This window comes from Macrobrachium nipponense, chromosome 22 (assembly GCF_015104395.2).
Source record: "Macrobrachium nipponense isolate FS-2020 chromosome 22, ASM1510439v2, whole genome shotgun sequence".
In the NCBI taxonomy this organism is placed as follows: domain Eukaryota; kingdom Metazoa; phylum Arthropoda; class Malacostraca; order Decapoda; family Palaemonidae; genus Macrobrachium; species Macrobrachium nipponense.
This window is the reverse complement of record NC_087213.1, coordinates 28,858,702-28,874,684: the sequence shown is the minus strand read 5'-3', so window position 1 is coordinate 28,874,684 and position 15,983 is coordinate 28,858,702. Positions and strand designations below refer to the sequence as shown.

General features: G+C 36.3%; 1 protein-coding gene across 1 annotated transcript in view; it reads right to left on the bottom strand.

Annotated features, from left to right (window-relative positions):
• Window positions 1–15,983, bottom strand: part of LOC135198224 (uncharacterized) — a 1,334,440-nt gene that overhangs the window by 298,979 nt on the left and 1,019,478 nt on the right. The gene's annotated exons all lie outside the window — the stretch shown is intronic.

The following is a 15,983-nucleotide window of genomic DNA, read 5'->3' as shown; positions in this document are numbered from 1 at the left end:
ACCGAGGTGACAGGGCAACACCATACCGACCACGCCACTGAGGCGCTAATCATGAGGAAAATAGATACCTCTCGATGTGTCAGGAATAATGTAGAGACGCGTACCAGAATAAAATGGTCATTCATAAGAATGCATGACTGGACAATACTACTGTATTAACTCTTTACTACATATTTTATCATGATAGTAAACAATCAACAATGTCCTTAACCTATTTTCCATGTTGTAGCGACCACAGTTCCCTGTCATCCGTCCGTATACTATATGATCTGTACCATGTTTTACTTTCCAAACAAGTGTCACTCTCCAAATAACAAGGTATTATTTTGTTTGTTACATAATTTTCTTTCATGACAGATGCTTTGTGTTGCTAAGAAACCATGTTTTGACATTCCAACGTTAGCTGAATATTTCTAAATGCTTTTTCGGGTACATACCATTTCCATTGCGCCAACCGTGTCATAACGGACCAACAGTGGCATGCCATAATTGGAAATAAAAAGAAATATTGGCACATCAAGGAAGAACCGCAAAAGCAAATGATAAGGAGCAGAAGCAAATTCTGAAGGCAGAGTGTTTTTCAAAACAAAGACAACGCCAAGACTTCTGACTGTTTTCCTTTAGGACACGTACCCACAAAGTCCAGGTGGAATCTTCTCTCTCACGGGAGAATGTCCTTGTTTACGATGAACCTGACCTCAGGTGAAAATGTATAAGATTCCTATGATTTCTACAATGTCCGGAGGATTAGGAAGGTGAAACAACTCGAGGAGTTTGAACAGGTGGTTTCAGAGAGAGAGAGAGAGAGAGAGAGAGAGAGAGAGAGAGAGAGAGAGAGAGAGAGAGAGAGAGAGAGAGAGAGAGATTATCTAATAATGTATTCTCACCCCTTGGGGCGTTCTATAATTATGATCAGGAAGGCATACATATGGACGAAATACCGTTTTCTCTTAACTTGCACCCTAGGTGCGGATTTCGACAATCAGCTAAAACCAAGCTAAATATTTCTCTACTTTGTTCAAGACAGACGGAATGAATTTTTTTTAAAGAAGCTAGGCGATACCGTTCCGTACCCCGTCCGACCCCAGGGATCGAACGGAGGTTCTAGCTTGGGAGCCCAAAGTGGTAGCACAATGCCACGAAGACCACACTGACAGAAGGGGAGAGAGAGAGAGAGAGAGAGAGAGAGAGAGAGAGAGAGAGAGAGAGAGAGAGAGAGCGCACATAGGCCTATCTATAGAGATACTTAATTCATTATATTTACTTTGAGAGATTGAGTGATTATATCTTTTCAAATGTTTTAAAAGTAGAGAGAGAGAGAGAGAGAGAGAGAGAGAGAGAAGAGAGCAAAATCTGCTTACGTGAATGCATAGACCCATTTATAACTACTTAATTTCATTATATTTTCTTTGGGAGATTGAGGGGTAATATATATTTTCAAAGTATGTTTTAGAAGTGGGAAGAGAGAGAGAGAGAGAGAGAGAGAGAGAGAGAGAGAGAGAGAGAGAGAGAGAGATGCTATATTTCTTCTTCCATACGAAGCCCACCACAAGGCGCATCAAAGGAAGGCGCCTGGACGTGTTCTAAACACAAAAACAAGGAAAACAACCATGAAGAAGATACTCTCGTAAAAGATAAAGCCCAGTGAGATAGATGTACATCTCAGCCATATTTTAAACAGAACTGAATAGCTATTCATTCGTCTTGACTTACAATAATCAATACTTTTCCAAAACGTCAAAGCTTACAATACCCTTTTGGTGATTTCTTGAAGTGTTCATACTTAATGATACCCTGCCCCAACATAGTTTCCAAAGAGTGAAGCTATGCCAAAAAAATTTTAAAAAGCAACATTATTTATTCAAATCTTACATGGCTAACAGTCATAAATAAATAAAGGGTAAATGATTATGGTATTTGTAACCTCAGTTCCAATCCCTAAAGGTATCCGTTACTATCCTAGTCGGAGCCGGGGAGCTTATATAAAATTCCCTTATCTACACAAAACATCATATATATATATATATATATATATATATATATATATATATATATATATATATATATTATATATATAGTGTCCGTACAAATATAATCGCATATAATTATACAAATATATACAGATACATGTATAGTGTGTCTGCATGCAGTTACTCTATAAATCATTTTTGTACTAAGCTGCAACCCACAACTGGCTAGTAACCAAAAAGTACTTAAAGTCACTGTCTGGGTTACCAGGGCACAACGATATTTCAGAAAACGTACCAAAACGCTTTTTTTCCCTTGGATCGACCTGGGGTCACTTCCTGCTGAGCTGAGGTCGTGAAACGATTTACACACACACACACACACACACACACACACACACACACACACACACCACACACATATATATATATATATATATATTATATATATAATATATGAATTCATGAAAATTTAACGTTAAAGCAGGTTTAAATATTAGTTGAGGCTGCCGATATAATTGCACAAATGAAGCAGAGTAACGCTATATTCCAGAATCAGCCGCTACCCATTATAAAAAGGTAATGGTTTAAGAACTACAAAGGAAATACATTAAAGCGTATACATACATATTGAAAAGTCAAGTGGGAATTGGGAATAATACATTTACATATATATATATATATAACAGCATGTGACGTAAAATTTCGTCGAACTACATATTCACTGCTTCAATCAGGAAGATCGTTATTATAAAAAAAATACAAAAAGCTCCTACAAACAATGTTTTTAAAATCAGAAAAAGAGAAACAACCGACCCCTCTGCCCATTTCTCTTGCTCTAAGATGAAGCATACAAAAATACAAAAATAAATGCACAACTATTTTCAAATATATATAATTTTGGTGCTGGTAAACAATGTGTATATCTTCTACTATTTATACGCAATTGATGTGTAATCGCAATATAGCCTGGAAAATGTATCAAGCTGATACGAAACGTTGGAGCTAAATAAATGGATTAAAGACAGAACACATCTCCATATCTCCATACTCCAATATGTTTATCCTTGAGTAATTAGTAATCGCTCCTGTCTTCATACTTATATATATTGTTCAAGATTTTAAGTCAGAACCAAGGAAAATAAAGTCTTTTACCAAGTTTCATGCATCTTTGTCTATATGCAAGTTGCCCCTCTGAACTTGAGCATCCATTCTCTCGAAAAAGCTATCTCTTCTCCCATTGGTTGTTGGAATTAACCCCTACAGGGACGAGGATTTAAAAGGATTGGGAGCCAGTAGCTCGCTCTCATAATGATTTTGGAGCTCATAAGAACACCAGACCTAAGACAGGTCAGATCTCCTCAGCAGTGCCCTGCAGACGCCGCCTTCTAGCCCTTTTCTGCTTTCCCCCTGCTTTTTTCTGGGAAGTCCCAAGTATTTTTTTTAAAAAGTCCATAGTGCATGGAAACATCAAGGAGAAGACTACAATCCATCAGGATCCAGGTACTGTGAGAGTAATTCCAGTTCAGCCAGAGAATCGTTTTCCCTTTGTCTGTATTTCATTTCCTTTTCCAAGGCGACTTGTGTAGTTTCTCATTCCCCAATGTGGGCTCAATTCTGTGATTACTCCCCTTGTGATACTAGTGAAAATCCCCCTAGCAAATTCAAGCAATGAAATAGTTCTCTTTGTGTAAATTCCCAGTCATTCCATTCCCACCAATGAGTGGCCTTTTTGATTGAAAGAAAGTAGTGTGTAATGTTCGCCTCGTGTGCCCCCCCGCCTTATGCCAGACAAACAGTGCCTGATTGTGGTAGAGGTTGGACACCCTTGGAGCAAGCTTGCATTTTCAATCCGTTTGCGCAAAATTTCTGAACACCATGACTGGATTGCTCCAGCCATGTGTTCCGGTGGAAGGACAAAGCGACCCCCCTATTTTAGCCTCCTGGACCTCTGTAAATTCATGTAAATACAGTGCATTTAAAACTAGAGTCCAGCTTTTATGTAAATTCCTCCTTCCTCAATAATATCGGCTTTATGCCTGAGTAGTTTTTTTTTCTTTTGTTCTGATCTCCGGTCCTCCATTCAAGGCCAAATTTTTCAGTGTTAACTACATTTTCCAGGCGTGAACGAGCTAAAATCAGAATAATATATATATATATATATATATATATATATATAGATATATATATATATATATATATATAGTGAGTTTGTGTAAATACATGTACACACTAAAAATCCATTAAACCTCGACACAAGTACAGTTCCCTCACCACCAACCGACCCTCCAAAGCAAACAAAACCATTTGCTGCTCGGTGAGACAAATCACTAGTCACTTTCTGTCACGTACATTCGTACTGATTTAAATATCTGGAAAACAACAAATACTCACTGATCCCTCTCAGTAAAAAAAAAAAAAAAAGCATTTCATCTTTAACAAAGTAAGATGAAAACAGGCCACTTTTGATTACATAATAACAAACACAAAATCAGCGCGTTAAAATGGTGTGCGACTCGTGGGCGGTACAACTTAAGTCTAACGTTGCCAGTGTGTGATCTTGGCGATGTTCCAGTTTCTTTCCCAGTTGGAGACCGAGTAAAAACAAGAAGGGCCCCTGGGCTGGGGGATGAAGGGATGCAATGAGGAATGAAGGCAACGAGAGAGAGAGAGAGAGAGAGAGAGAGATTCTAAGAGCCTTACGCAAGTCCCCCTTGTTGTGCTTGCAGTTTGGGATAGTTTGCTGCTTGAGTTTAGCCCTTCCAAAATATTTTGCTGTGAATTATTTACCTTTCCCTTTCATTATAACGGTTCAACTAAAAGCTAGTTATTCGAGAAATAATATCAAACACAAATAAAAAGAGTTACCGTCTATGCGATGATTCATTCATATACAATTTGTCCCGCGTAAAACACTGGACCGATCCAGTTCAGAAATAACTGAACGTGAAGAAGACCATATACACCCAAGAATCAACATATTAACCTGTATCAGTTACCAAAATGTACAGAGCAATCAGATGAATTACTGCCCTGCAGTTCACAAATTGTTCAACTGAAATATATTTTATATGGATCCTAATTAGGAAGTGAGGTCATATCACTATCATCTTGCCCTCCTAATTTGGCGTCTCGATGGCATTATTTCGATCCTAGGATAAAATAGTTTCTCTTAACTTTTCAACGCCTACTATACGGAAAGCGCTTCCACATGTTTATCTAACTGTGCATATAAAACTGTCGACGTTGAAGTAACACAAAACCACCAACAAGAAAATGCAGAGCAACGTAACCTACCTGGTATATATATTAGAAGTTTAATTCCTGGCACAAGGGTTCATGGCAATAAGACAATATAAATAGGCTATTGTGAGCTGGAGATAGTAGGTCCGTCTGCAAAACTTGAAGTTCCTTGCTCCTCCTTAAATGATTGGATTTAAAAGAACCTAGTCGGGCTGAGGTGGCAGTTAAACTTAATTCATGATGTTCTAAAGAGTTCGTGGATATATATAACGTTTCATTGAGCATAACGTGAAGCGAGCACAATAATATTCCTTCAAAAACACAAATCAACGCATGTTTATAAGGAACAAGTTTGTATTTCCTAGAGGCGTGACGAAACACAAGTAACGAGATACACTGTAAAAGTTTAAGAAAAATTAAACTAATGTAAAAGCACACAAACAGACACATACATACTCACACACACACACACACACACACACACACACACATATATATATATATATATATATATATATGTGTGTGTGTGTGTGTGTGTGTGTGTGTGTGTGTGATGTGTATTATATATATATATATATATATATATATATATATATATATATATATGTGTGTGTGTGTGTGTGTGTGTGTGTGTGTAATGATTCATTTCCCTTAATAGCTATTGGCTCATAAGAAGGTAGACAATAATCATTGCTACATCTAAGCATCAACTGAGGATTCAAGGATTCAAAGAAAATATCTGTATCAATTGCTTCACATTTCTACGCAGATGGTTAATATACTAAACGTTCAACCCCCTGCACCAGGACTGCGCAATGAACCTCTTATTGACGAAGCAAGATCTCTCTTATTGTGTATCAATACCCTTTTATTGCAATACCTCTTACGTGCCAAATATCCAGAGCTTTGAACTTCTCTTCTCTTTCTTAATCCTCACACTTCCTAAAACTTTTCTTGTCACCAACCTATCGTCGGCCATCTCTCCGCATGACCAAACCATCTCAAAGCAATTTGTTCCACCTTTTAAATCAAGCAAATCTTATCACTTGTTAAATTTCTCTACAGGTCTACCTTTTAGTTCTGCCTAAATATACTATGCAACTTTTTGCATTCATTTCCTTTCACCAAATTCCTGATTTGTATTTACCTTGATAAACTTACTTTTCTTCCTCCATATCTGACTGATGTTTCCCTGCTTCCTAAAATCAAGCAAACAGATATATTTCTGTCAAAATAATTATCAACAGACCTAATTCGCAAGCCTTAACAAAAAAAAAAAAAAAAAAAGTGTTTCTATGTAGACAAGAAGCTAATAAGAAAAACGATGAAACATTCTCGTTTTAAGATTAAAACTACGAAAGAAACTGACAAGTCACAATGCACGCTGCAGGCAGTAGGAAAACTTAACCGATTGTCAAAACCCAAATCCAAAGGAAAAATGAAACATTTTTCAAGTGCTTCAAAAAACCGGTCATTCTTTCTCTTCTTTTATTGGACTAATTGACACGTCCCCTTACCCCTACTCCATCAGCGTCCACTAAAATGACTTTTTGGCTTCATCACTCCACGTCGACGTCCAGGCTGGAAACCGAAACTCGGCCGCGTTCAGGAGGGGGAGCGATGTTTGGTCGGTTGTTCGTTCACTCATCTGACTCTGTTTAATGTTTACTCGAAATGGGAAAGATGGAGTCTTCTGCAAAACTCGCAAATCCCAAATGGACCCCCGCAAGACTGAGGCCATTTCAAGGAATCATTACTGATGAGAAAATGGAATAAAAATCTCTCCTAACGACTTGCGCATAACGAAGCTAACGGCATTCATTTCCCGACAGATAAGAGAGAGCATCAAGCTGTCATTTCTTTTTGGCATGCACACGCATCATAACCTTGGGTGCATTGTAATTACACTGAAGAACAAGACGCTAAAAACATTAAAAGGACTTTTCTGAGTGTGACATTCCAAACGTCACATGAACGAAAATCCGTTAGTGAAAGAACAATGTCAGTAAAATCAGACCATATTTTCGGGAAAACAAACATGAAGGCACACTAACAGGACCAGGTATGAATAGAACTTTCCAATCAGGATGCAACATTCAATCTAGTGCATAACAGAATAGGAGGACGAGTACAACCTCGCCTCAATAAGCATAAGAAACTTAGTTTGTGCTGCAACCGGAATCCCACTCTTTACTCTAAAAAAAAAAAAAAAAAAAAGTTTATGACTCATCAGTAAAATACGGTTCCTAGCAACTTATTCTTGTAGTAAACCTAGTAAACTTTTCCCACCAAAATGATAAAAATATGGCCACGAACTCAAGCGAAAAAAAAAAAAAAGTCCTTGCTTAAGTAAAATGACTACGTAAACACTACATGAAATTTAAACGGACTAACGCACATTTGTTTTAAAAATTCAATAGTTTTTGAATATAGAATCTGCAAAAACAATGAAAAACATCTAAATAAGCCAGTCAATTTCGGATCTGACCAAGGCTTACTCAGCTGACTCTGATTGATCAACTGACCAACTGACTGCCGTTGAACATAGACCTACCATTACGTAACCGTGACTCAGCTATGGGAGGGGGGGGGGGGGTGAGATTATACTTTTGATTTCATTTTAATAACTATTCAAATGAATACGTAAACCACGACATTATAATGACTCAATAAAATACACGTCTTTAAAAAAGAAAACTGAACCGGAAGCGATAAATTCTAGCCTAAAAATACCACGGATAATAAAAGAATAAAAATAGCGCTTTTTAATCCATCAAGGGAAAGGCTCGGGTGCGCCACCTGATCAATTAATGGATGAATCACACTTGTTGCAACACTCACCGGGAAAATAACCTGGTGCGATAAATCTATTGTTAGGATCTCTCTCTCTCTCTCTCTCTCTCTCTCTTCTCTCTCTCTCTCACTTGTTCCCTCAGCAAACAGAACAAACACTTAATGTGTATATACATAGTACATGTGTAAATGTATATGTATGTATGTATGTATATACATATATATGTATATACACGATATATACGCACATATAAATGTATATTATATACTTGTATATATATACTTGTGTATATATATATATATATATATACATATATATATATATATATATATATATATATATATATATATATATATATATATATATATATGAGAGAGAGAGAGAGAGAGAGAGAGAGAGCTCGTCCTTTCGCCTGCTCCCTTAATCAGAGGAAGTGGAGGATCACAAATGTATGAAAGGGCCGTGTGCAAAGGGCCTCACCAATTAGCGCCCCGAGGACTCTTTGCCTCCTCATGTTATCGGGAGGAGGAAGAGGAGGAGGAGGAGGCCGAGGTCAAAAGGGACCCTAGATAACAACGTCACGAGCTAAAGGGCAAGAAGACATGAGTGAGGTGCACATCAAAGCCCATTAGCTGATTGCATAGTGGTTTATTTTGGAGTTGTTTATTCTTAGGTTCAAGGTGGGGGGAGGGGGAAAATAAAGTGCTATGAGTAATGTTAGCTTTGCTCTTTCGATTAATAAATTCAGTAATGTATTTATTTTCAAAGGTGCTAGAAATGCTACTATCGTGGAGGTTTTTTTTTACTATGCTAGCATTCATTTTATTATCACTGCAATTACCGCAAATCAATTACCATCACAATCCTGTTCAATGATCAAATGTTAGCATATTACAAAGGAATGTTAAACAGGAATAAAAATTTACATAACACGACAACTTACAGTCTTACAGTTTTCTTGATAAAAGAAGTCAATTCATAATAATATAAGCCCCACTGTTATTTAAAAGAAAACGAGAGAGAGAGAGAGAGAGCAGCCCCTAAAAATACAAACTGAATCGGGTCGTACATTCAATGTCTACGTACAGCAAGAACTCGCGCAAAAGGACTCCAGGAATTAACACCAGCATCCAAGCCTATGGACGAGCCCCCCCGCCCCCCTCCAACACACACACACCCAAACACACACACACAAACCCTAAGCAAATCAGTATCAAGACTACTCACCCGGTTTTGTGAATGAAATGCGAGGAACAATGGCGCTACATTGTCCCTTTGTCGTAATGAACCACATTACTGCCGAGTTCGGTTCGCGTTCACAAAATCTCAGTGCTCTTGAATACTGGTTTTGCGAAAACAATGAAATGTGTAACGGGTGCTCTCATATCTCTGAACTTTAACTGAATATTCCTTTCATATCTCAAGTGAAAAATTATATATATTTCGTGACAAGAAGAATTACAGAACATTAAATGCAGTCCTCCTACAAGAATACCGAGATTCAGTTGACATACTGTACTATTTACCCGAGAAGTACTCGGTAGATAGTACAATTAAGTGTAGTCAGTATGAATAAATCAACTCAAACCAATAAATAATAATAATAATAATAATAATAATAATAATAATAATAATAATAATAATAATAACTTAATTATATCATTATTATTAAATTTCATGACTGAAACAATACCTACTGCAAACTTGCATGTTTCGCTTTTAAACTGTTTGTATGAAATACGTATAAAAATCTCCCAAAATGAAAATGAAAGCACCGGGCTTCTATAGATCATCGTAATTGGCAAAAATCTATTACCTTCATTTTTCACCTTTAAAGGTTAAGCTAATTCAAAGTAAATATAGAGGGTGGAGTTACAATTATTATTTATCAAACTGAAACGGATACCACAATGTTAAAGCAGTCGTCTATGAAGCATTTAAGCCAACAAAAAAATCTGTGACCTTTCCTCTCGTCTTTCAACTGTTAATTAATACAATATAGTTAGGAAAATGTCATTGCAAGCATGAAAAGAATAGCAAACAAACATAGTTATTATTGAGACATACAAATAACATTAAGAGGTCAAACGTCCTACACTTAATTACAAGTAATTTGCTGCAGAAATCTAAATTGGTGTCTACCTGTTCACCTCTTTCTCAATAAAGTAACGCGTTTTGTGAGAGCCACCAAATGTGTCTTCTTACTAAGTTCCACCAAAACTTGTCCATCAGTTATAACGATGCATAGCTAAAAGAATGACTAACAAAAAAAAAAAAAAACATCTGTTTCACACGAAATATTTGAACCACACAGCTTCCTTCTCTCTCTCTCTCTCTCTCTCTCTCTCTCTCCTCTCTCTCTCTCTCTCTCGTCTCTCTCTCTCTCTCTCTCTCTCTCTCTCTCTCTCTCTCTCTCTCTCTCTCTCTCTCTCTCTCTCTCTCATTTATATTATATATCATAAATATAATTATAAATATATGGTACTAGCAGTTACATCAGTACATTTTTGACATAAGCCAAACCTGTTGGATATTTTTTTTATTAAAATGTAAAACTACAAAATAATCATCTGATAATTTAAAATCGTATTGATTTATACCAGTACACAAGAGAGAAACTCATTCATCGTAAATAAATGCTTATATTGCCAAAGTATGTAAATAGTTTGTTTTAACTCAAATCACCTCACCTCTAATATGGTAAAATAAATTTACATTTCCTCTTGCCGTAAATCTTATATCATAACATAAGATTCCAGTTTTCATCTTTTGAGAAAATAAAAAATGTATAATGTCTCATAACATTTAGCTTCATATGAATTTAGGCACGACCGAACACAGAAGCCGGATCTAATAAAAAAGAATTATCCTTTCAAATTAGGTAACATAAATAAATCAGATCCAATGTATTCCTAAAAGGTAATCATGAATCATGATTACTTCCCCTAAAAAAGCATTATCCTTTCAAATTAAGTAATACATATAAATCAAATCCAATGTATTCCTAAAACGTTATCATTTATTCAAATGGGACTAAAAAACATATACTCCAAACATTTCACAAATGATCTTGCACAAGACTTCACAAATGTAATTTATACCACACCGTACAAAAAATATTCTGTAAATGAGATTACCGCCTCTTCACAAAAGACCTTTTCTAGGAGTTTAAACGCTACCGAACGACATAAACAGGAGAGTTGCCTCGACGCCAAGAACAAAAACAACTGAATTCGCGGAATTCATAGCAAGCATTCGCAAGCACTGTCACGTGCAGCTCTTTGGTTCGAAGACTACCTGAGACTTTGGGAGGGTTCAAGAATCTCTCTGCCGGATCATAAAACGAACATTATGATTTCAACACAGGTCGTAAAACAGCAACAGAAGCGAGGTTCCTCGATGCAAGAGTTAAATACTCCGACACCCATCGTGAACGGAAAGCTTCTGCGCTGTGAATGCGTCGTTTAAGAGCTCAGAGTATGAGCAGCAATGGGGAACAACGTCCCTTCATCTCTATGGATGACAGTTACGCGAAACAACATGCAATTCGGAATTGTTGTTCGTTATACCGAGTGTGTGTATATATATATATATATATATATATATATATATATATATATATATATATATATATATATATTATACAGTGTTATATATATATATATATATATATATATATATATATATGTATAGCTATAGATAGTTACCACCAGGCATTTCGCGAACTGCCTGAAATTTCAGGCAGATAGCGAAATGCACTTAGGGATATTTGATCCCGCCGCCCCCCCCTCCCCGGGGCTAGTACTAAACACAGCAAAACAGTGACTCACCTACACTGTTTCGCCGTGTTTAATACTAGACCCTGAGGGATCAAATGTCCCCAAGTGCATCTCGCTAACTGCCTGAAATTTCAGGCAGTTCGTGAAATGGATGGTTTCACTATCTATCTATCTATCTATCTATCTATATATAATATACTACGCATGCATGCGCACACATGCTCAATGCCCTCCGATCTCCCCTCTGAATGATGTATTTCTCCAGAATATTCTGATTTTCATCAAGTATTTCCGGAATGAAGTTACTGGCCTAGCATTAATATATAGGTACTAATATTTTCTCATCGTTATGTCGGATCTTTTGTATTTAGCCGGCTACTGTTGTTGGACCCCATTCTGCAATATGTCACACAGTATCGGAACATGTCTGTGCATTTATTATTGAGCTGAGTGTGAAAATAAGACCGCTTTATCTCTTGAAAGATCGCAGATTCTTGGCTCACTCTGCAGATTTCGATCTTGACGACACATAGTTCCATTTCCTGTCCTCAAATGCTGAGTAATCACGTAGCAAAATCTTACCTACATTCCACCGTTAAAAGTTATGCATATATATACACTCGTGCAATTAAAGAATAACAAGGCGTGATCCGACCTCCAGCTTACTCGAGGCGGAAACCTAAATCTACGGTTAAATTGAGCGTTGTTTCACCAACGAAAATTAAAATAAATACGCTATATTTTATTGGAAATAATTTTTCTGTACTGTTTACACTGCACACTATTTATTTTCTTTACATTTACATTCTAATAAATAAATCATAAATATCCTATCCTACAGTTCCTTTATCATAACTCAACGCAAAACAGTTTTTTCAGACCTTTTTAGGCTTTCCTAACCCCCCAACAAGAACAACAACAGCAAGAGCAAGAACAACAACAACAACAAAGTAGTATCTAGGCTTACTCTCCGAGCAAGCGAAAATAACTGCTGACTTGTCAGTTTACATACTTTTTTCTTTTTATTTACAGGTACGCTCATGCAATCCATATCTGTCTAGACTCTAGAACAATCAAACACACGTACTCTTACATCAAATAGGACTTGAAAAATTCTGAAATGTAAATCTCAACGTAAGAGCCTTCACGTGTTGTAAAGGCTTAGGTTCAGGGTGGCATTAATATTTCATCCTACACGACTAAAAAGAAAAAAAAAAAAGAATAAAAAAACCAGGCGCACTAAGCTAAGAAAAAGTTATATTACACAACCTTCTACCTTGGGGGATATGACACTGTGTGGGCGAGGCAGGTCGTGACACTGCTGGATATAAGTGTAAATACGTGTGTGGGTGTCTTGATATAAATAGAATATACATGGATAATTACAAGGTGCAGGAGAGAGAGAGAGAGAGAGAGAGAGAGAGAGAGAGAGAGAGAGAGAGAGAGAGAGAGAGAGAGATTGTCTATCGTTCCGTAATGAATGACATTAACTGATGAAAAAGGATGCCGACACTTCATAAAAAGACAGTGATGATAAAGCATTTACTGAACTCTTTTTGTACATACACTGCCTAGCATCTAGCTGCGATGACCTCTAATCAAGTGACCTGACGCCAGTGACTTACTGCTGACGTCATAGGAGGTCGCTGACTTGAACTTCCTGACGTGTGTTGGAGGAACGAGGCGTTAGACTCCTAAAAATCTTACATAGATATATGAAATAACTTTAGAGACGTTAAATGTTATCAAACATTTTCCAACACTTTAAGAGGTGTCTAACTCAGTGTTAATCAGTTCCTTCTGAATAAGGATTCACTCTCTTCCTCTTTCTTTGTTCTCTACTTTTTTACATTGATGACTTGCTCAAATGGGAACAGCTACTGCTTCCCGGAGTGACGGCTCTACAGTTCTAACGAAATTTTGATCATCTGAACGCAGCTCTCTCCAAACCTCCTCGTCCTCCAAATTTTATGGAACATTGAACATTTTTACTTATATAATAACTCTCTCCTAAATGCAACGTTCCCTCAAAACATCTACAACATGATTCACCTAGTCAACCGTACCTACTCCTGTTTCACTGCAATTTTGACTCTTTTAACTTTAAATTCCATACGTAATTGCACCATATAATTTGATTGCCACACATTCTTCTTTAAAAGGTATCTCATGCCACTGTATACCAAGCCTTTGGTTATGTCTTTACCTTTCTATGTTACTGACAGGCAGAGGACAGGCAGAGAAGAGCATCGAAATGTACACACGGAGCATAGGAGGTAGGCTAAAAACAAAAGAGAAATGAAAATCGAACTGAAGGAAGTTGGCATAATAGTACAAGGACCATCTGAGAAAGAACAGCTGAAAAGGTTCAAAAGGCATCATGAAGATGAACAATGGAAAGCCCCAGGCCATCCGATTAACATAATCAGCAGGAGAGCAAGTTATCCACAAGCCTAGTGGATTAAATATAAAACCTGGTTAAAAAAAAAAAAAAGTTAGCACCAGAGGAGTGGGAAAGGATCCGTGCAGTACAAATAGTCACATGAGGACATTGCCGAGGAATATGACTAAGGAGAACGCTACAAAATGATTGGAAATGGTGCTTGAAGAAAGCCTTAGAAAATTGTTAACACAGATACTTATCAGTTAGCCTTCATGCCAGAGATATTAACAACAGAAGCATTCTTTATGATGAGCAACTACACGAAAGGTACCATGCTAAGAAGAAATTATACCACAAAGTTGTGGATCTTGGAAAGGCACTTGGCAGAGTGCGGAAACAAGAACTCATTAACCTAGTCATGTTACTCTAACTAGATCTAGAGCAAAGATAGTTTAGCCAAAGTGCATGACAAGACCAAATGGGGACGAGAAGAGAGTTGAGAACCCTCCTGTGATTGATGGGAAGGTGTCAGAAGAAAAAGAATTTTTATTCTTTTATTTTAAGGAAACAACAGACTGTGAAGTAGATGATAGAGGAATAAGAGATAGTTGCAGCAACGATGAACTGGAGAGCAGAGAGAGAAGACCTACAACGGGTTCATAAAGGCCTGGATTACTCTATGCAGACTGACTAAGAAAATGGATATTTTGAAAATGGTGAGTTTGAAGGTCGAAGTATGGTGGGAACGCCACGCGCGCGCGCGCGTGTATATATATATATCTTTATATATATATATATATATATATATATATATATATAATATAATCTTTATATATATAATATTGAATATATATATATAGATATATATATTAGATACTATATATTTTACCTATAGATTATTTGGATATATATTATATCTTATTATATCTATATATATATTCTATTAATATCTATATATATAGAATATATATATAGATATATATATATATATATAATATATAGAATATATATATATATATATATAATATTATATATATATATATATATATATATATATAATCTATATATATATATATATATATATATAATTATAATATCTATATATATAGATATATATATATAGATATATATATATATATATATATATATATATATATATATATATATATAATCTATTTATATGTGTGAAAGTGTACATACACACACACACACACATACATATATACACAATATATATTATATATATATATAAATATATTATATATATATATATATATAGTTTGTCCGTATTTTTATCAGAAAACTAGGGTAACCACGAAAGCAAGAAATTATAAAGACATAACACTGAAGAGCAGACATTAACTGTAACGTGTCAGGTTTTCCCTTCAAGCGCTGAAACGTGAGATGAGTTCTCTTCTTTCATATGCTCATTTATCTCTTTTCTCCGTGATTTTCTGCCTCTTCCTACACGTCTTCGTGCTACTACTTTGTGCTACTACTTCCATATGTACAGCTTTTCCGACCACTGCTCCTTATCCCTTCTAATCGTATGTCTAACCCATATTAATCTATTTTTCTTTAGCCTCTATGGTGCATCACTATGCAGTGACCGCAGATAATAAGTTAAAAGCCACAATAATATATGTGAGACTGTATTTTTCGAAAAAAAAGGTTAAAAATCAGGGAGCTTTCAACCGTTTGAAATCAATGGATAGGTCTTAGGTAGACCCTCAGCAGAGACTGACAACGACCTCCGCAGAGTATTAGGCCTAGTATCTATTCCATTTCCTACAATCTTCCCTGAATTCCTCAAGAGC